This window comes from Bos indicus, chromosome 8 (genome assembly GCF_029378745.1).
Source record: "Bos indicus isolate NIAB-ARS_2022 breed Sahiwal x Tharparkar chromosome 8, NIAB-ARS_B.indTharparkar_mat_pri_1.0, whole genome shotgun sequence".
Classification (NCBI taxonomy): Eukaryota; Metazoa; Chordata; class Mammalia; order Artiodactyla; family Bovidae; genus Bos; species Bos indicus.
The window spans coordinates 33,709,011-33,734,703 of record NC_091767.1 but is presented as its reverse complement, the minus strand read 5'-3'; positions in this window follow the sequence as shown (position 1 = coordinate 33,734,703).

The window sequence follows — 25,693 nt, the reverse complement described above, 5'->3', positions numbered from 1 at the left end:
TATGCAATTTTAATAGAGTAAAGAAATATATTTGAAGAATATTTGATCACAAAGTGAATTTATGTAAACCATTTTCTTTTCTAACATAAAATACAAAAGTTGGGAATTATTTACATGTGTCTGTGTTCAGATATAGAAAATTTGACTGGTGATCAATTAAAATATAGAGACTCATTTTATCTCAGTAATCTGGTTCTGCTATTTTCTCATGATTCAGTTGAAACAAGATTCTGGATTGGCATCTATGTAACTTTCTTGATTTTACCACAGAGTAACAGAGGGCTTTAAAACTTCATTCAAGAAAAAAAAAATCAATAAATAAAAAGCATGGATATAGGCAGATCTATTTTTTTGACAGTAAGTAAGAACCTTTTCCAGAAGCCCTGCCCTTCCAGTGGACATGTCCCATCATCCTACAGGCAAAAACAGTATTATACAGTTATCCCTAAGTGAAGGGGGGCCTTACTATTACAATATTTACATAACCTCTGTAGTGGAGGCTGTCATGGGGAATGGGTAATATAGGTAGAAATTATTTGATGAACCCATACTGTTTTGTGATATTGTGCTTCTTAAACCATGAATCATGATTTATGATCTTAAATGATCATATGATCTTCATCTAAAACCATGAATCTTAAATCATGAAACACTTGATTTGGGAACAACTGATGTAGCAGAAACAGAGATCTGTACTTTTTCCCTAACTGCTTTTTTAGGCACATACTCATATGGCATATTCCAGTTGGAATGAATTTTGGATAAGGGAATGTGGGTTTAAGTGATGTATAATATTCTATGGCATGGCCTTAAAATCTTTTTTCCCCTTTTTTCCTTAGGTCAATTTCCATCTAAACCTGTGCTATAAACTCTATCCATAATAGTTTAACAGCACTAAATCCCAAGGATCCAACCTAGAAATAATTATTTCATTCTTTGTACTATTTCTGTGCTAAAGAATTGCCAAAATTTCTTAAATTTAAAATGGGATAACACAGAGAACAAGATGCAGCTCTTTCTTAAATGTTAATTTTTTAGAGTATGAAATAGTGAATGTATGATTTTTTCAGAGCATAAAACATCTTATAGATATAAAATGAATATCTTTTAAAAAATTTTGACTAGTTAATATGGAAACCTGTAGAATATGGTTCAAAGGAGATTTCAAAATGTTACACACTTAGAATCAGAAAAAGAATACCAAAATAAATATATAAGTGGATAGAAAAACTGTTTAATATTTTCAAGGTAATAATCAACTGCAGTCTACTGGACACACTTGTATTATACCAGCATTCTACAAGCTATTTTACATTTCTAGGTATAAAATAGCCTAATTAATGACAAACATAGGTAGAGATAACCAAGAAGGTGAATCTGGTCAGGATATTTACTAATTTTCAAGTCTCTCATAATTTTCCACTATATCAGTAAGAAACTCACAGTTTATGATCTAGTCTGTAGTGGAGAATAATTAGTCATAGAATCATGAACAAAGGGTCTTCATTTGTATAGGTGAGCAGGGGAGAAATTTTTAGGGAAGATGATACCTAACCTAAAATACATGTAAATATATGCAACTAGGCACCCCACTCCAGTACTCTTGCCTGGAAAATCCCATGGGCGGAGGAGCCTGGTAGGCTACAGTCCATGGGGTCGCTAAGAGTCGGACATGACTGAGCAACTTCATTGTCACTTTTCACTTTAATGCCTTGGAGAAGGAAATGGCAACCCACTCCAGTGTTCTTGCCTGGAGAATCCCAGGGACGGGGGAGCCTGGTGGGCTGCAGTCTATGAGGTCGCACAGAGTCAGACACGACTGAAGTGACTTAGCAGCAGCAGCATATGCACCTAAATTGTATTATTGTCTATTTTACTGACAAGAAAGGTGAGACACAAAGGAGATAGGTAACTTGCCCTCAGTTACCAAGTGAACAAGTCTATTGAAAGAAGGGGAATTTTTTTTTTTTAATTTTATTTTATTTTTAAACTTTACATAATTGTATTAGTTTTGCCAAATATCAAAATGAATCCGCCACAGGCATACATGTGTTCCCCATCCTGAACCCTCCTCCCTCCTCCCTCCCCACACCATCCCTCTGGGCCGTCCCAGTGCACCAGCCCCAAGCATCCAGTATCGCGCATCGAACCTGGACTGGCAACTCGTTTCATACATGATATTCTACATGTTTCAATGTCACTCTCCCAAATCTCCCCACCCTCTCCCTCTCCCACAGAGTCCATAAGACTGTTCTATACATCAGTGTCTCTTTTGCTGTCTCGTACACCAGGTTATTGTTACCATCTTTCTAAATTCCATATATATGCGTTAGTATACTGTATTTATGTTTTTCCTTCTGGCTTACTTCACTCTGTATAATAGGCTCCAGTTTCATCCACCTCATTAGAACTGATTCAAATGTATTCTTTTTAATGGCTGAGTAATACTCCATTGTGTATATGTACCACTGCTTTCTTATCCATTCATCTGCTGATGGACATCTAGGTTGCTTCCATGTCCTGGCTATTATAAACAGTGCTGTGATGAACATTGGGGTACACGTGTCTCTTTCCCTTCTGGTTTCCTCAGTGTGTATGCCCAGCAGTGGGATTGCTGGATCATAAGGCAGTTCTATTTCCAGTTTTTTAAGGAATCTCCACACTGTTCTCCATAGTGGCTGTACTAGTTTGCATTCCCACCAACAGTGTAAGAGGGTTCCCTTTTCTCCACACCCTCTCCAGCATTTATTATTTGTAGACTTTTGGATCGCAGCCATTCTGACTGGTGTGAAATGGTACCTCATAGTGGTTTTGATTTGCATTTCTCTGATAATGAGTGATGTTGAGCATCTTTTCATGTGTTTGTTAGCCCTCTGTATGTCTTCTTTGGAGAAATGTCTATTTAGTTCTTTGGTCCATTGTTTTGATTGGGTCATTTATTTTTCTGGAGTTGAGCTGTAGGAGTTGCTTGTATATTTTTGAGATTAGTTGTTTGTCAGTTGCTTCATTTGCTATTATTTTCTCCCATTCTGAAGGCTGTCTTTTCACCTTGCTAATAGTTTCCTTTGATGTGCAGAAGCTTTTAAGGTTAATTAGGTCCCATTTGTTTATTTTTGCTTTTATTTCCAATATTCTGGGAGGTGGGTCATAGAGGATCCAATCAAAGAGGACACTAATAGATGGAGAAATATACCATGTTCATGGATTGGAAGAATCAATATAGTGAAAATGAGTATACTACCCAAAGCAATTTATAGATTCAACACAATCCCTATCAAGCTACTAACAGTATTCTTCACAGAGCTAGAACAAATAATTTCACAATTTGTATGGAAAAACAAAAAACCTTGAATAGCCAAAGCGATCTTGAGAAAGAAGAATGGAACTGGAGGAATCAACCTACCTGACTTCAGGCTCTACTACAAAGCCACAGTTATCAAGACAGTATGGTACTGGCACAAAGACAGAAATATAGATCAATGGAATAAAATAGAAAGCCCAGAGATAAATCCACACACATATGGACACCTTATCTTTGACAAAGGAGGCAAGAATATACAATGGATTAAAGACAATCTCTTTAACAAGTGGTGCTGGGAAATCTGGTCAACCACGTGTAAAAGAATGAAACTAGAACACTTTCTAACATCATACACAAAAATAAACTCAAAATGGATTAAAGATCTAAATGTAAGACCAGAAACTATAAAACTCCTAGAGGAGAACATAGGCAAAACACTCTCTGACATACATCACAACAAGAAGGGGAATTTTTAAGCATAGATTTCTCTTCCATACTTGGTCTAATGAATGCCCAACTCTATCTGCAACTGAATTTAATTTTGGTAAATGACAACATCAATGTTTTGTCTTAGTACTTCAGGGTACAGATAAGTGGTCTAGGTAATTAGACTCAACAGAATGAAACTTTTGGAAGTGTTTGATCTTCTCACTTCACTTCGTGTTGCATGAAAGTCAAGTAGTATTTAACAGCAGGGCAATGGCACCCACTCCAGTACTCTTGCCTGAAAAATCCCATGGATGGAGGAGCCTGGTGGGCTGCAATCCATGGGGTCGCTAAGAGTCGGACACAACTTCACTTTCACTTTCATGCATTGGAGAAGGAAATGGCAGCCCATTTCCCCTAGGGTGGGGGAGACTATGGGGTCGCACAGAGTCGGACACGACTGAAGTGACTTAGCAGCAGCAGCCTTCCAATAAGGGCTTCCCAGGTGGTGCTCGAGAAGGCAATGGCACCCCACTCCAGTACTCTTGCCTGGAAAATCCATGGAAGGAGGAGCCTGGTAGGCTGCAGTCCATGGGGTCGCTAAGAGTCAGGCATGACTGAGCGACTTCCCTTTCACTTTTCACTTTCATGCACTGGAGAAGGAAATGGCAACCCACTCCAGTACTCTTGCCTAGAGAATCCCAGGGACGGCGGAGCCTGGTGGACTGTCGTCTATGGGGTCGCACAGAGTCAGACACAACTGAAGCCACTTAGCAGCAGTAGCAGGTGGTGCTAGTGGTAAAGACGTAATGCAGTGGTATATCCAATGCAGAAGATATAAGAGATGCGGGTTGGATCCCGGGTTGGGAAGATCCAAGGAAGAGAGCATGGCAAGCACTCCAGCATTCTTGCCTGTAGAATCCCATGGACAGAGGAGCCGGGTGTATTACAATCCGTAGGGTCGTACAGTGTCGGATAGGACTGAAGCAACTTCGCACATAAGTACCTTCCAATAAGGCAAGTCCACACATTCATACATGTGTTTATTTTGTTTTATGTACTTTAATTTCCCCTTGGTAAATAAATAGCACCAAAGTGATCAATCCTCATGACTTCTGCAGAGAATTAGAGGGTCGGTTCATGATTACTGAATTTCTCTCTTGCCCATTTTACTTAATTTCAGAAACACTGTCCCTTCTCTATCTCTCTATCGCATTTGAGTCAGCATTTATTTTCATTGCTAGGTTAGGAATCATCTCTCCTAAAATATGAATTAATATTAATTAAAAAATTATGTTGTATTTCTTTATCTCTGAATATTTAGTAGTCATTCACAAGAAAAAAATGTACTTTATATGAGCACTCAGTTTTAACATGTTAATAATACTCAATGCTTTATGTGCAGAAGCTGGGAGTTTTTTTTTTTTTTTTTTTTTTTAGGATATATGTTAGACCGCATGTAACAAATTATTTAATATTGAAGAGAATATATTGTTCTGGAAGGTTTTTTCCTCATGTTCTAGATTGCTGTAAATATATTTCTTATTCAGTTTTCTGGTATTCCTTCCCTTGAAAAAATCTGTTCGAAAAACAGCAGAATTGGTGTCAGTTTCTGAGAAACAATCAAAACTGATGTGCTTTTCTTGTGTACAGTGTTTCTTCCTCTAACTTCTATTGTTGCATAGCTACATGAAAGTAATCAATAAAGTAGCACTGACTTTAATAGTAGCTTGACCTCTTTACAATGAAGTGATGTGCTTGCCAAAGCTTAGTGATTTTTAACACTTGCCCTAATAAAAATGGCTAATTCACATCAATTCTGACTGGTTTTTCACAAGTGGTAAAAGTTAAAGGACATATTGAGTCTCTAAATTGAAATTGCATCTGTCTAGCAGATCCTGATATAGACTTACCACCTTGCAGTTATAATGTTTTTAAAGACAAATAAAAGGCAAAAAAAAAAAAAAAAAAAGTAAATGGTTCTGAAAGCAAAAGTGTAGCAAGGACTTTTTATTAGAGTGTAAGACAAAATTCATGGAATATTAGTATAATGCAACTAAATTAAGGAGTGAAAAACCCTGGTGGTTCTAATAATACTTTATTTCATGAAATAGAAGCCCATTTCTATTTATGAGAAAGACAGCAGAAAGCCCTTAAGTCTTCCCTCAATTCTACCTCATAGGTCATGGAACGGGGTTGCAAACTTTCCAATGTAAGGCAACAGGTCTCTGAGTTTACAGAATTCGGATAATGGTTTGGGAAAATGTTTCTCAAGTGCCTTTCACATAGGCCAGGTCCATTTTAGAGACCCAATAAATACTGCATATGTGACTATGAGTCCTGCCTCCCCTGAATCAGCTGAGAACATCCTGTAGATGCCTACTTTCTCCATGTGAAGCCCACAGCCTAACACCCTTCATTGGTACCAAAAATATTTTCTCATGAGAGATGCTTTGGAAGCATTGAGTCACTCATTGAAGATTTGTGAGTAATGACAAGGGGTCAGTTGATGCAACACTAACCCTTCCTTCAATACTAGTGGGAAGCCATCAGTGGTAATACCCATCAAATCACAAACTCTCTTCTTGGAAACTAAGTTAGGTAAATTATTATTTGTTCACATAACCAATATATAGACAATAAATATGATAGCTTTCAAAATAGCAAATACTGTATAGTTTAAAAAAGGAATATTATGTCTGCATTAAATGTCTTCAAAGAAAATTTAATAAAAAGTGGATTGCTGCCCATAACGTAATATTTAAAGATTAAAACATAATAAATTGTGTAGCTACAGACTAAGATTATATTGTAACTGAAAAAAAAAGGGAAGTGTTTTTTCTATATAATCTAAATTTTTACAAATTAGTAGGCATATGTCTCAATATAAGAAAAAATACTAAATATTATAGACATGGATTTTAGGGTATGGATAAACAACTAAGATCATGGCATTTGGTCCAATCAGATCAGATCAGATCAGTCCCTCAGTCATGTCTGACTCTTTGCAACCTCATGAATCACAGAACACCAGGCCTCCCTGTCCATCACCAACTCCCGGAGTTCACTGAGACTCATGTCCATCGAGTCAGTGATGCTATCCAGCCATCTCATCCTCTGTCGTCCCCTTCTCCTCTTGCCCCCAATCCTTCCCAGCATCAGAGTATTTTCCAATGAGTCAACTCTTCTCATGAGGTGGCCAAAGTACTGGAGTTTCAACTTTAGCATCAGTCCTTCCAAAGAAACCCCAGGGCTGATCTCCTTCAGAATGGACTGGTTGGATCTCCTTGAAGTCCAAGGGACTCTCAAGAGTCTTCTCCAACACCACAGTTCAAAAGCATCAAGTCTTCAGCTCTCAGCCTTCTTCACAGTCCAAATCTCACATCCATACATGACCACAGGAAAAACCATATCCTTGACTAGATGAACATTTGTTGGCAAAGTAATGCCTCTGCTTTTGAATATGCTATCTAGGTTGGTCATAACTTTCCTTCCAAGGAGTAAGCGTCTTTTAATTTCATGGCTGCAGTCACCATCTGCAGTGATTTTGGAGCTCCCCAAAATAAAGTCTGACACTGTTTCCACTGTTTCCCCATCTATTTCTCATGAAGTGATGGGACAAGATGCCATGATCTTAGTTTTCTGAATGTTGAGCTTTAAGCCAACTTTTTCACTCTCCACTTTCACTTTCATCAAGAGGCTTTTTAGTCCCTCTTCACTTTCTGCCATAAGGGTGGCGTCATCTGCATATCTGAGGTTATTGATATTTCTCCCAGCAATCTTGATTCCAGCTTGTGCTTCTTCCAGTCCAGAGTTTCTCATAATGTACTCTGCATATAAGTTAAATAAACAGGGTGACAATATACAGCCTTGACGAACTCCTTTTCCTATTTGGAACCAGTCTGTTGTTCCATGTCCAGTTCTAACTGTTGCTTCCTGATCTGCATACAAATTTCTCAAGAGGCAGATCAGGTGGTCTGGTATTCCCATCTTTCAGAATCTTCCACAGTTTATTGTGATCCACACAGTCAAAGGCTTTGGCATAGTCAATAAAGCAGAAATAGATGTTTTTCTGGACCTCTCTTGTTTTTCCATAATCCAGCAGATGTTGGTGCCATCACATCATGGCAAATAGATGGTGAAACAGTGGAAACAGTGTCAGACTTTATTTTTCTGGGCTCCAAAATCACTGCCGATGGAGATTGCAGCAATGAAATTAAACAACACTTACTCCTTGGAAGGAAAGTTATGACCAACCTAGACAGCATATTCAAAAGCAGAGACATTACTTTGTCAACAAAGATCAATCCAGTCAAAGCTATTTCAAGGAAATCCAACGAGTCCATCCTAAAGGAGATCAGCCCTGGGTGTTCTTTGGAAGGACTGATGCTGAAGCTGAAACTCCAATACTTTGGCCACCTCATGTGAAGAGTTGACTCATTGAAAAAGACTCTGATGCTGGAAAGGATTGGGGGCAGGAGTAGAAGGGGACAACAGAAGATGAGATGGTTGCATGGCATCACTGACTCAATGGACATGGGTTTGGATGTACTCCAGGAGTTGGTGATGGACAGGGAGGCCTGGCGTGCTGCGATTCATAGGGTCACAAAGAGTCGGACAGGACTGAAGGACTGAACTGAACTGAACTGAATATAATGCTAACAACTTTCTTTAGCTTATCTTATTCCAGAAAGGAAACTATTGTCCAAACTCACAATATGGTCATGTAAACTACACATCTGTATGCCTTGCCTCTTTAAAAATTGCAGTTCTAACATTCCTGTTAATATTTGTAAAATATTTCATAATTTGTTGTATGGAAAAGACGCTGAATAGCCAAAAAATTTCTTGAGAAGGAAGAACAGACAGGGAGGAGTCATTAGCCTTAACTTCAGACTATACTACAAAGCTACTATAATCAAAACAGTGTGGCACTGCCTCACAATGTGTGCACATATTCATGCACACATAAACATACACAGACAGACACATAGGATCAATGGAATAGAGAGCACTGAAATAAATTTATGGTCATTTCAGCTATGAGAAAGGAGGCAAGAGTATACCATAGAGAAAAGATAGGCTCTTCAATAAATGATGTTAGAAAAACCAGACAGCTATATGTAAAAGAATAAAACCAAAATAAAATATCAAACATAAAAATAAACTCAAAATAGGTTAATTAATAAACTAAAAAAGACAATAAATATAAGATGGGAAAGCCATAAAACTCTTAGAAGAAAATATAGATCATTTTTTGACATAAATATCAACAATATTTTTTTGGATCTGCCTCCTAAAGTAAAGGAAATAAAAGCCAAAATAAGCAAATGGGGTATAATTAAACACTTTTGCACAGCAATGGAACCATCAACAAAATGAAAAGACAACTTACTGAAATTGAGAATATATTTGTAAATGATATGACTGATACGGGATTAATATTTAACATATACAAAAAGCTCATAAAACTCAACACTGAAACAAACAACCTGATTAAAAATGAGTGGAAAATCTGAATAGATATTTTTCCAAAGGGGAAATGCAAATGGCCAAAAGGCACATGAAAAGTTGTTCAAATCTCTAATCATCAGTGGAATGCAAATCAAAACAACAACAAATATCTCATACATGTCAGAATGGCTATCATCATAAAGAAGACAAAATTGTTTGCAAGGATGTAGAGAAAAGGGAATCTTCATACACTGTTGGTGGGAATGTAAGTTGGTGCAGCTGCTGTGGAAAACAATATGGAGGTTCCTAAAAAAAATAAAAAAATAAACTACCATATGACCCAGTAATTCCATCCCTGTGTCTATATAAAAACATCAAAACAATAATAAAAACAAATCACTAATTTGAAAAGATATATGCACCCCAGTGTTCACAGCAGCATTATTTACAATTGTCAATGGAAGCAACCTAAGTATCCATCAACAGATGAATGGGTAATGAAGATGTGATGTATAGATAATGGAATACTATTTAGCGGAAAAAAAAAAAAAAAAAAAGAATGACATCTTGCTGTTTGCAGTAACGTGGATGGACTTGGAGGGCGTTATGTTAAATGAAATAAGTCAAACAGAGAAAGACAAATACTGCAAGGTATCACTTATGTATGGAATCTAAAAAATAGACCAAACTAGTGAATAAAACAAACAAACAAAAGTAGTCACAGATATAGAGACCAAGTCAGAGGTTACCAGTTGTTAGAGGGAAATGAGGGGCAATATAGGATAAGAAGTAAAGGATTATATGGGATCATATGAAAGCATAAGTGTGAAAGTTTTAAAAATTGTAAAGTACTACAGAATTTGAAGAATCTTTCATTCCGTAAAAACATAGTAAAATATATAGGTACATAACACATGTATACACACACAGTCCATTTTGTAAGAGCCACTTTTTTGTTCCATTTCCTTACATGTTTCAGTTTAATACTTGTTAAATCTGACAAAATTCTTAAAATTGACTTCTTGAAAAATGTTCTGGCCATACTAACTTAATCATTACTTCTCTATTCTGTGATCCAGTAGATGACAGAAATGGTATTACAAATTCTCTAAGACTTGCACTACAAATTCACTGCTACAAAGTTTAAATTTCAGTTCATCCAAGCATATTAATGAGTTGTATCTAAAATTCTAAAACTGCTACTGTAATGATGTTAACATCATTACAATTTCTCATTAGGAAAAAGAAGATCCAAATTAAGTCAGTGTTATTTTTCTTTGTTCTCCATGAAGTTAAATCTCTATGCTTTGAAAACAGTGATTTTTTTTTTTTTTTAATCAAGGTAAGAGATAAGAAAGAATCTCTCTTCCTAGTTCAACATTCTACAACGATGGCCCTCTCATAACGGTGATATTTTATTTAGAGAGAATTCTAGTTGTCAACCATGCTTTTTTTGGTGTTCTTCAGGGTAGTTAATCAGATCTACAATAACCTGAGAAATAACTATGAAAACATAAGTCCTATTAGCATATATAGCAGTATGTACAGTTACCAGCCAAATCACTCTCAATTTCTCTGTTCTTAGACTGAGGAAGTGACATGATAATAAAATAAAATTGCCTACCCTGTAATAACTGTGAGAAGAGAAATGTGGCAGATTAAGATAAACCTCTTACTGAGATTTCATTGCAGCATATTTAGTAGATTGATTTTTAATCATTATCATAAACAAGAAGACAGATTAAGAAACCTCAGATAAAAATATGTCAGATAAAAATATGTCTTATGGAAATGTATTTTTAAATTTTTTCTCTATTTTTATTTCTTTAGAGGCATTGCTATAAGTGTTCACAGTACGGTCATTGAGAAGTGAAAATTTCTGGGATCAATAACAGATTTAAAGAATTTTGAAAATGTTTGCTAACTATATTGCTGGGCCAGATTTCTTCAGGCCTCCAGAGCTAGTTCTAAAGCCTGCTTGTGTCTGGCTAAACACCAACCTCACGATATTATCTTATGCTTATGATTTTCTCAACTTTATATTCAATGTCAATCAATTTTAGACGTAAGATTCTTGAGGAACAACTGAAGGTTATATTTTGGTAGAAGATACTATAAATTAGAAATCTCAAGGCCCAGATTTGATCTGGTTTACCAATAACTGGCTGAATTTATAAATGCATTTATTTTGGCAACTTCTATTGGTGGAGTAATTATGGAGGAATAAACCAGGTGATCTCTAATTTCTTTAAACATCTATATTTTCTAGGAAACTTAGATGCCTCTTAAATGTGAAGACTCCCATAGTCTATTCACTTTTGAAGGCTGATTTATTTCTTTGGAAAGTCTGAGTTAAAGGAGATTCCATGACAGGACATAATTTAGAACATGTACCTAAGGTAAGATCATAGACTTTTAGATATTTTAGGCAGTCTTATAGTTTTCAGAAGTGTGTGACAGCAATCAAATGTGCATTTTTGACCATAAGCACATGTTTTGGTTATAAATTATCTGCTGATCCTGTATTTTAATTTCTGTAGCACATTGCTGGTCACATAGTAGGGGTGCCATATATGTTCATGAATTGAACATCCCCATTTCTCAGCCTAGGGCCTAGCAATTAGCTTTTATGTAAGAAAATCTTGGAGGGAATGAGGTTACTTAATTGTTAAACTACTGCCTGTCAGGAACTCAGTAGGTGTTCAGTAGCTCTATTGTGATGATGGATAATGCCTATTTTAATGCAAGACTTGGTTTTATGTGGCTATTTGTCATTGCTTTTGATAATACCTCTTTTGCATAATATCTCAGAGCTCAGAGAACAGGTTCTTATTTTTAAAGTTTATACCCTTTAGTTGTTTGGTGATATTTCAGGAAATTTATAGCCCTTCTGAGCCTCCACAATATGGCCATCCTAATGTAAATATTGTGTACAAAGAGGGTAAACATGTTAAAAAGGAATATAAAAGCAAATATCAATCATTTTCTCAAAAAGGATGTTATGGTTCTTCCAAATCTACCACACAGTAATGAATTTTAGACTTAACTTTCGGGCTTTCCTGGTAGCTCAGATGGTAAAGAATCTGCCTGCAATGCAAGAGACCTGGGTTTGATCCCTGTGTCAAGAATATCCCCTGGAGAAGGGAATGGCAACCCACTCCAGTTTTCTTGCCAGGAAAATTCCACGGACAGAACATGGGGCTGTAAAGAGTCCACATGAAAAAGAGACTAACACTCACATTCTTTCACTTTCCCCAAACTAAAAAGTTTATTACCTTTTTGGTTTGTTGGTAGGTCAATGTTGCAGACAAGTTACAATATGTGATGGCCTGTAGGTATGGAGAAGGTCTATACAGTAAGCAAAAACAAGACTAGGAACTGACTGTGGTTCTGATTATGAATCCTTATTGACAAATTCAAACTTAAATTGAAAAAAGTAGGGAAAACCACTAGACCATCCAGAGATGACTTAAACCAAATCTCTTATGATTATACAATGGAACAACAAACAGATTCAAGGGATTAGATTTGATAGAGTGCTTGAAGAACTATGGACAGAGGCTCATGACATTGTACAGGAAGCAATGATCAGGATCATCTTCAAGAAAAAGAAAAGGAAAAAGGCAAAAGAGTTGTCTGAGGAGGTCTTACAAATAGCTGAGAAAAGAAGAGAAGCAAAAGGCAAAGGAGAAAGGAAAGATGAACCCATTTGAATGCAGAGCTCTGAAGAACAGCAAGGAGAGATAAGAAAGCCTTCCTCAGTGATCAGTAAAAAGAAATAGAGAAAACACTAGAATGGGAAAGACAAGAGATCTCTTCAAGAAAATTAGAGATACTAAGGACAAGTGCAGGCGGCTGCGACCGGTGCGCTAAGCGCAGCCGAGAGGAGCTACCTCATGTCCGAGGTCAGGGGCAGAAGCCAGGAGGACCCCATGCCCTAAGGGCGGTGGCCAAGAGGAGTTACCCCATGTCCGAGGTCAGGGGCAGTGGCTGAGAATACCAGACTGCTACAGCGCAGGAAAAGCCGAGAGGAGCTACCCCACGTCCGAGGTCAGGGGTGGCGGCTGAGAGGAAATACCCAGTGTCTGAGGTCAGGTGCAGCGATGAGAGGAGTTACCCCGTGTCCGAGGTCAGGGGCGTCGGCCGGGAGGAGCAACCCCATGCCCCTAAGCCCGAGGCCAGGGGTGGCGGCCGGCAGGAGCAATCCCACACCCGAGGCCAGGGGCAGTGGCCGGGAGGACCAACCTCACGTCCAAGGTTGTGCGGGCGCAGGAGGGCCTAGAGGAGCTATCCCACGTTGAAGGTCAGGAAGGGCAGTGGTGAGGAGATACCCCTCGTCCAAGGCAAGGAGCAATGGCTGCACTTTGCTGGAGCAGCCATAAAGAGTTACCCCAAGGCCAAAGTAAGAGAAACCCAAGTAAGATGGTAGGTGTTGCAAGAGGGCATCAGAGGGCAAACACACTGAAACCATACTCACAGAAAACTAGTCAATCTAATCACACTAGGACCACAGCCTTGTCTAACTCAATGAAACTAAGCCATGCCCCTGGGGCAAACCAAGATGGGTGGGTCATGGTGGAGAGATCTGACAGACTGTGGTCCACTGGAGAAGGTAATGGCAAACCACTTCAGTATTTTTGCCTTGAGAAGCCCATGAACAGTATGAAAAGGCAAAATGATAGGATACTGAAAGAAAAACTCCCCAGGTCACTAGGTGCCCAATATGCTACTGGAGATCAGTGGAGAAATAACTCCAGAAAGAATGAAGGGATGGAGCCAAAGCAAGAACAATGCCCAGCTGTGGATGTGACTGGTGATAGAAGCAAGGTCTGATGCTGTAAAGAGCAATATTGCATAGGAAACTGGAATGTCAGGTCCATGAATCAAGGCAAATTGGAAGTGTTCAAACAACAGAAGGCAAGAGTGAATGTCGACATTCTAGGAATCAGTGAACTGAAATGGACTGAAATGGGTGAATTAATTCAGATGACCATTACATCTACTACTGTGGGCAGGAATCCCTTAGAAGAAATGGGGTAGCCATCATGGTCAACAAAAGAGTCCAAAATGCAGTACTTGGATACAATCTCAAAAACGACAGAATGATCTCTGTTCGTTTCCAAGGCAAACCATTCAATATCACAGTAATCCAAGTATGCCCCAACCAGTAATGCTGAAGAAGCTGAAGTTTAACGGTTCTATGAAGACCTACAAGACCTTTTAGAACTAACACCCAAAAAAGATGTCCTTTTCATTATAGGGGACTGGAATGCAAAAGTAGGAAGTCAAGAAACACCTGGAGTAACAGGCAAATTTGGCCTTGTAATGCAGAATGAAGCAGGGCAAAGACTAATAGAGTTTTGCCAAGAAAATGCACTGGTCATAACAAACACCCTCTTCCAACAACACAAGAGAAGACTCTATACATGGACATCACCAGATAGTCAACACTGAAATCAGATTGATTATATTCTTTGCAGCCAAAGATGGAGAAGCTCTATACAGTAAGCAAAAACAAGACCAGGAGCTGACTGTGGCTCAGATCATGAACTCGTTATTGCCGAATTCAGACTTAAATTGAAGAAAGTAGGGAAAACCACTAGACCATTCAGGTATGACCTAAATCAAATCCCTTATGATTATACAGTGGAAGTGAGAAATAGATTTAAGGGCCTAGATCTGATGGATAGAGTGCCTGATGATCTATGGAATGAGGTTCATGACAATGTACAGGAGACAGGGATCAAGACCATCCCCATGGAAAAGAAAGGCAAAAAAGCAAAATGGCTGTCTGGGGAGGCCTTACAAATAGCTGTGAAAAGAAGAGAAGCCAAAAGCAAAGGAGAAAAGGAAAGATATAAACATCTGAATGCAGAGTCCCAAAGAATAGCAAGAACAGATAAGAAAGCCTTCTTCAGCGATCAGTGCAAAGAAATAGAGGAAAACAACAGAACGGGAAAGACTAGGGATCTCTTCAAGAAAATCAGAGATACCAAAGGAATATTTCATGCAAAGATGGGCTCGATAAAGGACAGAAATGGTATGGACCTAACAGAAGCAGAAGACATTAAGAAGAGGTGGCAAGAATACATGGAAGAACTATACAAAAAAGATCTTCATGACCCAGATAATCACGATGGTGTGATCACTGACCTAGAGCCAGACATCCTGGAATGTGAAGTCAAGTGGGCCTTAGAAAGCATCACTATGAACAAAGCTAGTGGAGGTTATGGAATTCCAGTTGAGCTATTCCATCCTGAAAGATGATGCTGTGAAAGTGCTGCACTCGATATGCCAGCAAATTTGGAAAGCTCAGCAGTGGCTACAGGACTGGAAAAGGTCAGTTTTCATTCCAATCCCAAAGAAAGGCAATGCCAAAGAATGCTCAAACTACCGCACAATTGCACTCATCTCACACGCTAGTAAAGTAATGCTCAGAATTCTCCAAGCCAGGCTTCAGAAATATGTGAACCGTGAACTTCCTGATGTTCAAGCTAGTTTTAGAAAAGGCAGAGGAATAAACCAGAGGTCAAATTGCCAACATCTGCTGGATCATGGAAAAAGCAAGAGAGTTACAGAAAAACATCTATTTCTGCTTTATTGACTATGCCAAAGCCGTTGACTGTGTGGATCACAATCAACTGTGGAAAATTCTTCAAGAGATGGGAATACCAGACCACCTGATCTGCCTCATGAGAAATCTGTATGCAGGTCAGGAAGCAACAGTTAGAACTGGACATGGAACAACAGACTGGTTCCAAATAGGAAAAGGAGTTCGTCAAGGCTGTATATTGTCACCCTGTTTATTTAACTTATATGCAGAGTACATCATGAGAAATGTGAGGCTGGAAGAAGCACAAGCTGGAATCAAGATTGCCGGGAGAAATATCAATAACCTCAGATATGCAGATGACACCACCCTTATGGCAGAAAGGGAAGAGGAACTAAAACGTCTCTTGATGAAAGTGAAAGTGGAGAGTGAAAAAGTTGGCTTAAAGCTCAACATTCAGAAAACGAAGATCATGGCATCTGGTCCCATCACTTCATGGGAAATAGACGGGGAAACAGTGGAAACAGTGTCAGACTTTATTTTTTTGGGCTCCAGAATCACTGCAGATGGTGACTGCAGCCATGAAATTAAAAGATGCTTACTCCTTGGAAGGAAAGTTATGACCAACCTAGATAGCATATTCAAAAGCAGAGACATTACTTTGCCAACAAAGTTCCGTCTAGTCAAGGATATTGTTTTTCCAGTGGTCATGTATGGATGTGAGATTTGGACTGTGAAGAAGGCTGAGCGCTGAAGAGTTGATGCTTTTGAACTGTGGTGTTGGAGAAGACTCTTGAGAGTCCCTTGGACTGCAAAGAGATCCAACCAGTCCATTCTGAAGGAGATCAGCCCTGGGATTTCTTTGGAAGGAATGATGCTAAAGCTGAAACTCCAGTACTTTGGCCACCTCATGCTAAGATTTGACTCATTGGAAAAGACTCTGATGCTGAGAGGGATTGGGGGCAAGAGGATATGGGGACGACAGAGGATGAGATGGCTGGATGGCATCACTGACTCGATGGACGGGAGTCTGAGTGAACTCTGGGAGTTGGTGATGGACAGGGAGGCCTGGTGTTCTACGATTCATGGGGTTGCAAAGAGTCAGACACGGCTGAGTGACTGATCTGATCTGATCTGATCTGAAGGAAAATTTCATGCAAAGATGGGCACAATAAAGGACAGATATGATATGGACCTAACAGAAGCAGAAGCTATCAAGAAGGGGTGGCAAGAATACACATAGAACTGTATAAAAAAGATCTTCATTACCCAGATAAGCACAATGGTGTGATCACACATCTAGACCCAGACATCTTGGAATGTAAGGTCAAGTAAGCCTTAGGAAGCATCTCTATGAACTAAGCTAGTGGAGGTTATGGAATTGCAGTTGAGCTATTTCAAATCCTAAAAGATGATGCTGTTTAAGTGCTGCACTCAATATGCCAGCAAATTTGGAACACCCAGCAGTGGCCACAGGACTGGAAAACGTCAGTTTTCATTTCAGTTCCAAAGAAGAGCAATGCCAAAGAATGTTCAAACTACTGCACAATTGCACTCAGCTCACATGCTAGCAAAGTAATGCTCAAAATTCTCCATTGAGGCTACAACAGTATGTGAATTGTGAATTTCCAGACGTTCATACTGCATTTAGAAAAGGCAGAGGTACCAGAGATCAAATTTCCAACATCTCTTGAATCATTGAAAAAGCAAGAGAGTTCCAGGAAAAAAAAAAGAAAAAATATATTTCTGCTTTATTAACTATGCCAAAGTTTTTGACTGTGCAGATAATAACAATCTGTGGGAAATTCTTCAAGAGTGAAAATACTACACCACCTTACCTGCCTCCTGAGAAATTTGTATGTAGGTCAAGAAGCAACAGTTAGAACTTGACATGGAACAATAGACTGGTTCCAAATTGGGAAAGGGGTATGTCAAGGTTGTATATTGTCACCCTGTTTATTTAACTTATATTCCGAGTACATCATGTGGAATGCCAGGCTGGATGAAGCACCAGCTGGAATCAAGATAGCTGGGAGAAATATCAATAACCTCAGATATGCAGATAACATCACCCTTGTGGAAGAAAGTGAAGAAGAACTAAAGAGCCTCTTGATGAAAGTGAAAGTGAAACAGCCTCTTGATGAAAGTGAAGAAGAAGAACTAAAGATACTCAGATGAAACTGGCTTAAAACTCAACATTCAGAAAACTAAGATCATGGCATCTGGTCCCATCATTTCAGGGCAAATAGGTGAAGAAACAATAGAAACAGTGAGAGACTTTCATTTTGGGGGTTCCAAAATCACTGCAGATGGTGACTGCAGCTGTGAAATTTAAAAATTGCTTGCTCCTTGGATGAAAAGCTTTGACCAACTTAGCATTTTAAAAAGCAGAGAGATTAGTTTGGCAATAAAGTCCACTTAGTCAAAGCTATGGTTTTTCCAGTAGTTATGTATGGATGTGAGATTTGGACTATAAAGAAAGTTGAGCACCAAAGAATGGATGCTTTTGAACTATGATGTTGGAGAAAATTCTTGAGAGTCTCTTGGACTGCAAGGATATCCAACCAGTCTATCCTAAAGGAAATCAGTCCTGAATAATCATTGGAAGGGCTGATGCTGAAGCTGAAATTCCAATACTTTGGCCACCTGATGAGAATAACTGACTTCTTGGAAAAGACCCTCCTGCTGGGAAAAATTGAAGGCAAGAAGAGAAGGGGATGACAGAGGATGAGATGATTGGATGGCATCAACGACTGTATGGACATGAGTTTGAGTAAGCTCTGAGAGTTCGTGATACAGAATCCTGATGTGCTTCAGTCCATGGGGTTGCAAAAAGTCAGACATGACTGAGTGAGTGAACTGAACTGAATTGAGGTAGTAAATAGAATGTGGATATTTAGAGCTCTTAAATAAAAATATATCAAGGCACTTCAAAAAACTGTTATGGAAAAAACCAGCAGTAGCACAGTTATTTGTGTATTAATGAAACAGTAATTTATTCAAGGAAATATTTTGGACTAGAGTCTATTTGTAGTAAATGCTAAAATTGTCAGTAGCTTTGGGTTCAAAATACCTGCAATTATATATCTTTCTGATTCTCCCAAATTCTCTTCTTAAACTTAAAAAGCTATATATATAATAGTTTACTAGATACACTGATATATCAAGCAATCAGTAATATCAGCTAAAGATCTTAATATGTGCATTCATTCTGTAGTTGAATCTCATCATACAGGTTACTAATCTTATTCATTTACTTATTTCTTTATTTCTTATAGGCATTGATATATATGTCTATGAGTGATAGAAACATAATGCAGTTCCACAGGATGTTGTTATCCAGCAAGTTAATGGATTGATTCCACACTATGATTCTTAATATGTATTTAACAATAATAGTGGGTCTGCTATCATTAAGACCCCTTAATATATCAAAATCTTCTTGTTAAGTCAAGTTAAATAATGTACATCTTAAGTTTTCCTAGGGCTAATTGGTTAAAAATATTTTTACGTGCTATAAGCCCTTGAAACAGATTGAATAATTTAGTTAAGCAAATCAATTATTGTGAGTACAGCTGGGTCAAATATAACCTGTTAATTTGTTGATTTTTGATGAAGATAAAGTTGTGAAGAGATATTAACTAGGACACATACATATGCATTTATGAGTAAACTAACTCACTAGAGATGTTATCCATTTCAGTGTATGAACATCAATCACTATGATTCCTCAACATCATTAGAATTCATTAAGTAATTATGAATGCATTATACACCTCAACTTAAAATAAATTTAAAGGGACCTGCTAAGTGAGTATTTTGTAACTTGTTTACAAACTACACTTACACTCATTTATTTCTCAATTTCCATACTTGAAAATAGATTATACAGTTAAAGGTTTTACAAATTAATGCATAATACTTCTTGTTCTCATACTGTGTAGCCTAAACATCTCAATGAACAACTGAAATAAGCAGAAATAATAGCTAATCATTATGGCCAAAACTCCCAAAAGAAATAAGTTGCTAAGAATCCAAACACTGATGAAGTAAACTTAACAGGGGACAGAGAATGGTAAGATCTAAGCAAGTTCATGTTTCCCTTTGCACTATATTTCTCAGCCCACCTTGGGTTTGCTACTAGAAAAGACTAGGCTGTCAATCATTTGGCAAGAGGTGTAATGGATAATTATAGATAATTTGTTTTATATTTTTGTCCTTTATATTAGTGACCTAAAATAAAGATAATAAGCCCTGATTATGCAATTCACAAAATCGTAAAATCTCAAACTTACTAGTCAATTCCACAACTAGTAAACTCTATGTGGGGTTATCATTGCAACTTATTTTACTTGTGCATGTACTATGTTATAGACATAATCTAGGGATTGTGTACATATCTCGGAATAACAAAGATAAAGTCTCTGTCCTCTTGAAGACTACAAACTAGCAGAGATGGATACTTAAACCGGTAATCCCAAACTTTCAACCATGCTGAAGAAGAAACATATGCTCTTTAGGAAACTGTCAAAAGTATTTGTCCAAGGATTTTTATTAAGATTTAAAGAAGAGAAAAGAACTCAAGATCTGAGCACAGTCCTAAGATGATGGAGGAATAGGACAGAGAGACCACTTTCTCCCCGACAAATTCATCGAAAGATCATTTGAATGCTGAGAAAATTCCACACAACAACTTCTGAACACTGGTGGAGGACACCAAGCACCCAGAAAGGCAGCCCATTCTCTTCAAAGGAGGTAGGACAAAATATAAAAGATAAAAAGAGAGACAAAAAAATTAGGGAAGGAGATCTGTCCCAGGGAGGGTGTGGTGAAGAAGTTTCTAAACACCTCTCACCAGCGGGTCTGTGGGGAGTTTTGGAATCTCAGAGGGCAACATAATTGGGAGGAAAAAACAAACAAAAAATCCACAGTTTACGTGCCTAACCACAACTCCTAGCGGAGAAATAGCCCAGATGATCACGTCTGCCAGCAGCGGGTGGGGGGTGAACAGGGAGGCACAAGTGAAGTGAAGTGAAGTGAAGTCGCTCAGCCGTGTCCGACTCTTTGTGACCCCATGGACTATAGCCTACCGGTCTCCTCCATCCATGGGATTTTCCAGGCAATAGTACTGGAGTGGGTTGCCATTTCCTTTGCCAGGGGATCTTCCCGACCCAGGGATCGAACCTGGGTCTCCCGCATTGTAGACAGACGCTTTACAGTCTGAACCACCAGGGAACAGGGAGGCACAAGCTACATGCTTAAAGTAAGGACCTGCCTGAATGCCCTGAGGACAATCTAAGGGAGCTAACGTTAGATAGCAACTCAAACTGTGGGATAGCCAGAGATAGGAGAAAAAAAATAAAAGACTGAGAGAGAGAACTTTCCCATGAAAAGCTATAAGGCACAACCTGGCCCACTCACAGAACAGAGGATTGAGCGAATACCAGAGGAGAGCTAGCAGACTGCAGACTAGCCCCTCTCCCTGCTGGAGGCAGACAGGCAGGCAGGCGACTGCCAGAGCCAGAAGGTGAGGTGCAATCTCAGCCCCAGAGATGGCATCCTCCATCAAACTGTGAGCAGGCTCCCAATTGCTAACCAAGTCTTCCTGGACTGATCCAGGATGGTTGACATCTTCCAGGAAGGTCGCAGTCAGAGATCAGCTCCCCAGAGGAGACACATGGCACACCTGAGACGGAGCTCCTGCTGTGCACCCAGGAAACCAAGGGGCTGGACCAGGGAGGTGATAAGACACACCGCCAGCCTGGGGAGAGTACACTTGCCAAGCCCCTGGTCACCTGAGATGCTTGGACCTGGGAAAGGCACAAAACGCAGGCCCAACTGAGTCTGTGCTTTTGTGCAGTACCTGAGAACCTGAACATGAGAGGCTTAGACCTGGGAAGTACACACGACCCTGGGCCCACTTTAGACAGTTCCCCTGCAGAACAGCCTGGAGCCTGAGCAGGGTAGACTGGGAAAGCACATACACCGTGAGCAGGGGGCAAACCCTGTGGCCCAGACACTGAGAGCACTCCCCACACATGCCAGTGATATTTGCTTGCAGTGTTCCTCCCTCCCCACAGCACAACTGAACAAGTGAGCCTAATAAGTGACCACCTTCGCTCCCTTGTGTCAGGACAGAAATTAGACACTGAAGAGACATACAAACAGAAGAAGCCAAAATAAACACAGAAGAGGGAACCGCTTTGGAAGAAAGAGGTGCAACAGATTAAAACCCTGTAGTTAGCATTGAGTACATTGGAAGGGGTCTATAGACCTTGAGAAGAAGTATAAGCAAAAAAGGAACTATCTGAAACTAAACTAACCCCACACTGTCCTCAACAGAGAAATTCCTAGATATATTTTATTATTATCATTTTTAATTTTTTATTTTTAAGTTCTTTATTACTCCTCTAATTTTCATTTTTATAACCTAATATTACCTTGCTTAAAAGACCCTATTTTTAAAGCAAATATATATATATATTATGATTTTTGTGATTTTGTTTTGTTTTGTTAATACTCTATTTTTGAGAGTCTAACCTCTACTCTAGATTTTTAATCTTTGCTTTTTGGTATTTGGTATCAATTTTGTACCTTTAAGAATCCAATCGTCAGTGCTCATTTTTACTTAAGAGTGTGATTACTAGCTTGATTTCTCTCCCCCCATTTTGACTCTCTTTTTTCTCCCCCAGGTCACCTCTATCTCCTTCCTCCCCCTTCTCTTCTCTACCCAACTCTGTGAATGTCTCTGGGTGTTCCAGGCTGTGGAGAACACTTAGGGAACTGATTACTGGCAAGATTTGTCTCTCTCCTTTTGACTCTCCCTCTTCTCCTCCTGGTTACCTCTATCTCCTTTCTCTGTCTTCTCTTCTCTAGGAACTCCGTGAACCTCTTTGAGTGTTCCAGACTGTGGAGAGCAAATAGGGAATTGATTACTGGCTAGATTGCCCTCTCCCTTTTTGATTTCCCCTTTATTTCTCCTGGTCACCTCTATCTCCTTCCTCCCTCTTCTCTTCTCCATGTAACTCTGTGAACCTCTCTGGGTGTCCCTCACTGTGGAGAATCTTTTCACCATTAAACTAGATGTTTTATCATCAGTGTGGTATGGATGGAGAAGTCTTGAGGTAAGAATAAGACTGAAAGGCAGAGGCAGGAGGCTTAAATCCAAAATTGAGAACACCAGAAAACTCCTGATTCCAGGGAACATTAATCGACGAGAGCTCATCCAAAAGCCTCCATACCTACACTGAAACCAAGCTCCACCCAGGAGCCAACAAGTTTCAGAGCAAGACATACCAAGCTAATTCTCCAACAATGCAGGAACATAATTCTGAGCATTAAAATAGGGTGGCTAAAAGTCACACTAAACCCATAGATACCTCAAAACTCACTACCGGGCACTTCATTGCACTCCAGAGAAGGGATCTAGCTCCACCCACCAGAATACCGATGCAAGCTTCCCTAACCAGGAAATCTTGACAAGCCATTTGTCCAACCCCACCCACAGGGAGGAACAGCCACAATAAAGAGGAACCACAATTCCAACATACAGAAAGGCCACCCCAAACACAGCAATCTAAACAAGATGAAAAGGCAGAGAAATATTCAGCAGGTAAAGGAACATGATAAATGCCCACCAAACCAAATAAAAGAGGAGATAGGGAGTCTACCTGAAAAAGAATTCAGAATAATGATAGTAAAAATGATCCAAAATCTTGAAAACAAAATGCAGTTACAGGTAAATAGCCTGGAGACAAGGATTGAGAAGATGCAAGAAATGTTTAACAAGGACCTAGAAGAAATAAAAAAGCGTCAATATATAATGAATAATGCAATAACTCAGATCAAAAACACTCTGGAGGGAACCAACAGTAGAATAACTGAGGCAGAAGATAGGATAAGTGAGGTGGAAGATAGAATGGTGGAAATAAATAAAGCAGAGAGGAAAAAAGAAAAAAAGAATTAAAAGAAATGAGGACAATCTCAGAGACATCTGGGATAATATTAAACACCCCAACATTCAAGTCTTAGGAGTCCCAGAAGAATAAGACAAAAAGAAAGGCCGTGAGAAAATACTTGAGGAGATAATAGTTGAAAACTTCTCTAAAATGGGGAAGGAAATAGCCACCAAGTCCAAGAAACCCAGAGTCCCAAACAGGATAAACCAAAGGTGAAACATCCCAAGACACATATTAATTAAATTAATGAAGATCAAACACAAAGAACAAATATTAAAAGCAGCAAGGGAGTCCAAAAGTATCATATAAGAAACGAATCACCAGTCCAGGTTCGATGCAGAATACAGGATGCTTGGGGCTGGTGCACTGGGATGACCCAAAGAGATGGTACGGGGAGGGAGGAGGGAGGGGGGTTCAGGATGAGGAACACGTGAACACCCATGGCAGATTCATGTTGATGTATGGCAAAACCAATACAATATTGTAAAGTAATTAGCCTCTGATTAAAATAAATAAATTTAAATTAAAAAAATAAAAGCAGCAAGGGAAAAACAACAAATAACACACAAGGGGATTCCCATAAGGATAACAGCTGATGTTTCAATAGAAACTCCTCAGGCCAGAAGGGAATGGCAGGACATACTCAAAGTGACAGAAGAGAAAAACTTACAACCCAGATTACTGTATCCAGCAAAGATCTCATTCAAATATGAAGGAGAAATCAAAAGCTTTACAGATAAGCAAAAGCTGAGAGAATTCAGCACCACCAAACCATCTCTTCAACAAATGTTAAAGGATATTCTCTAGATAGGAAAATCAGGAAAGGTTTATAAACTTGAACTCAAAAACAAAGTAAATGGCAATGGGATTATACTTATCAATAATTACCTTAAATGTAAATGGGTTGAATATCCCAACCAAAAGAAAAAGACTGGCTGAATGGATACAAAAACAAAACCCCTATATATGCTGTCTACAAGAGGCGCACCTCAAAACAAGGAACACATGCAGAATGAAAATGAAGGGCTGGAAAAAGATATTTCACGCAAATGGAGACCAAAAGAAAACAGGAGTAGCAATACTCATATCAGATAAAATAGACTTTGAAACAAAGGCTGTGAAAAGAGACAAAGAAGGACTACATAATGATTAAAGGGTCAATCCAAGAAGAAGATATAACAATTATGAATATATATGCACCCAGCATAGGAGCACTGCAGTATGTAAGGCAAATGCTAACAAGTATGAAAGGGGAAATTAACAATAACACAATAATAATGAGAGACTTCAATACCCCACTCACACCTATGGATAGATCAACTAGAGAGAAAATTCGCAAGGAAACACAAACTTTAAATGATACAATGGACCAGTTAGATCTAATTGATACCTATAGGACATTTCACCCCAAACAATGAATTTCACCTTTTTCTCAAGTGCACGTGGAATCTTCTCCAGGATAGATCACATCCTGAGCCATAATCTAGCCTTGGTAAATTCAAAAAAAATGAAATGATTTGAAGCATCTTTTCTAATCACAATACAGTAAGATTAGATGTCAACTACAGGAAAAAAAAAACTATTAAAAATAAAAACATATGGAGGCTAAACAACACGCTTCTGAATAACCAACAAATCACAGAAGAAATAAAAAAAGAAATTAAAATATGCATAGACATGAATGAAAATGAAAACACAACCCAAAACCTATGGGATGCAGTAAAAGCAGTGCTACAGGGAAGGTTCATAGTGATATACCCTTACCTCAAGAAACAAGAGAAAAATCAACTAAATAACCTAACTCTACGCCTAAAGCAACTAGAAAAAAGAAATGAAGAACCCTAGTGTCAGTAGAAGGAAAGAAATCATAAAAATTAGGACAGAAATAAATAAAAAGAAACAAAGGAGACCATAGGCAAAATCAACAAAGCTAAAAGCTGGTTCTTTGAGAAGATAAATAAAATAGACAAACCATTAGCCAGATTCACCAAGAAAAAAAGGAGA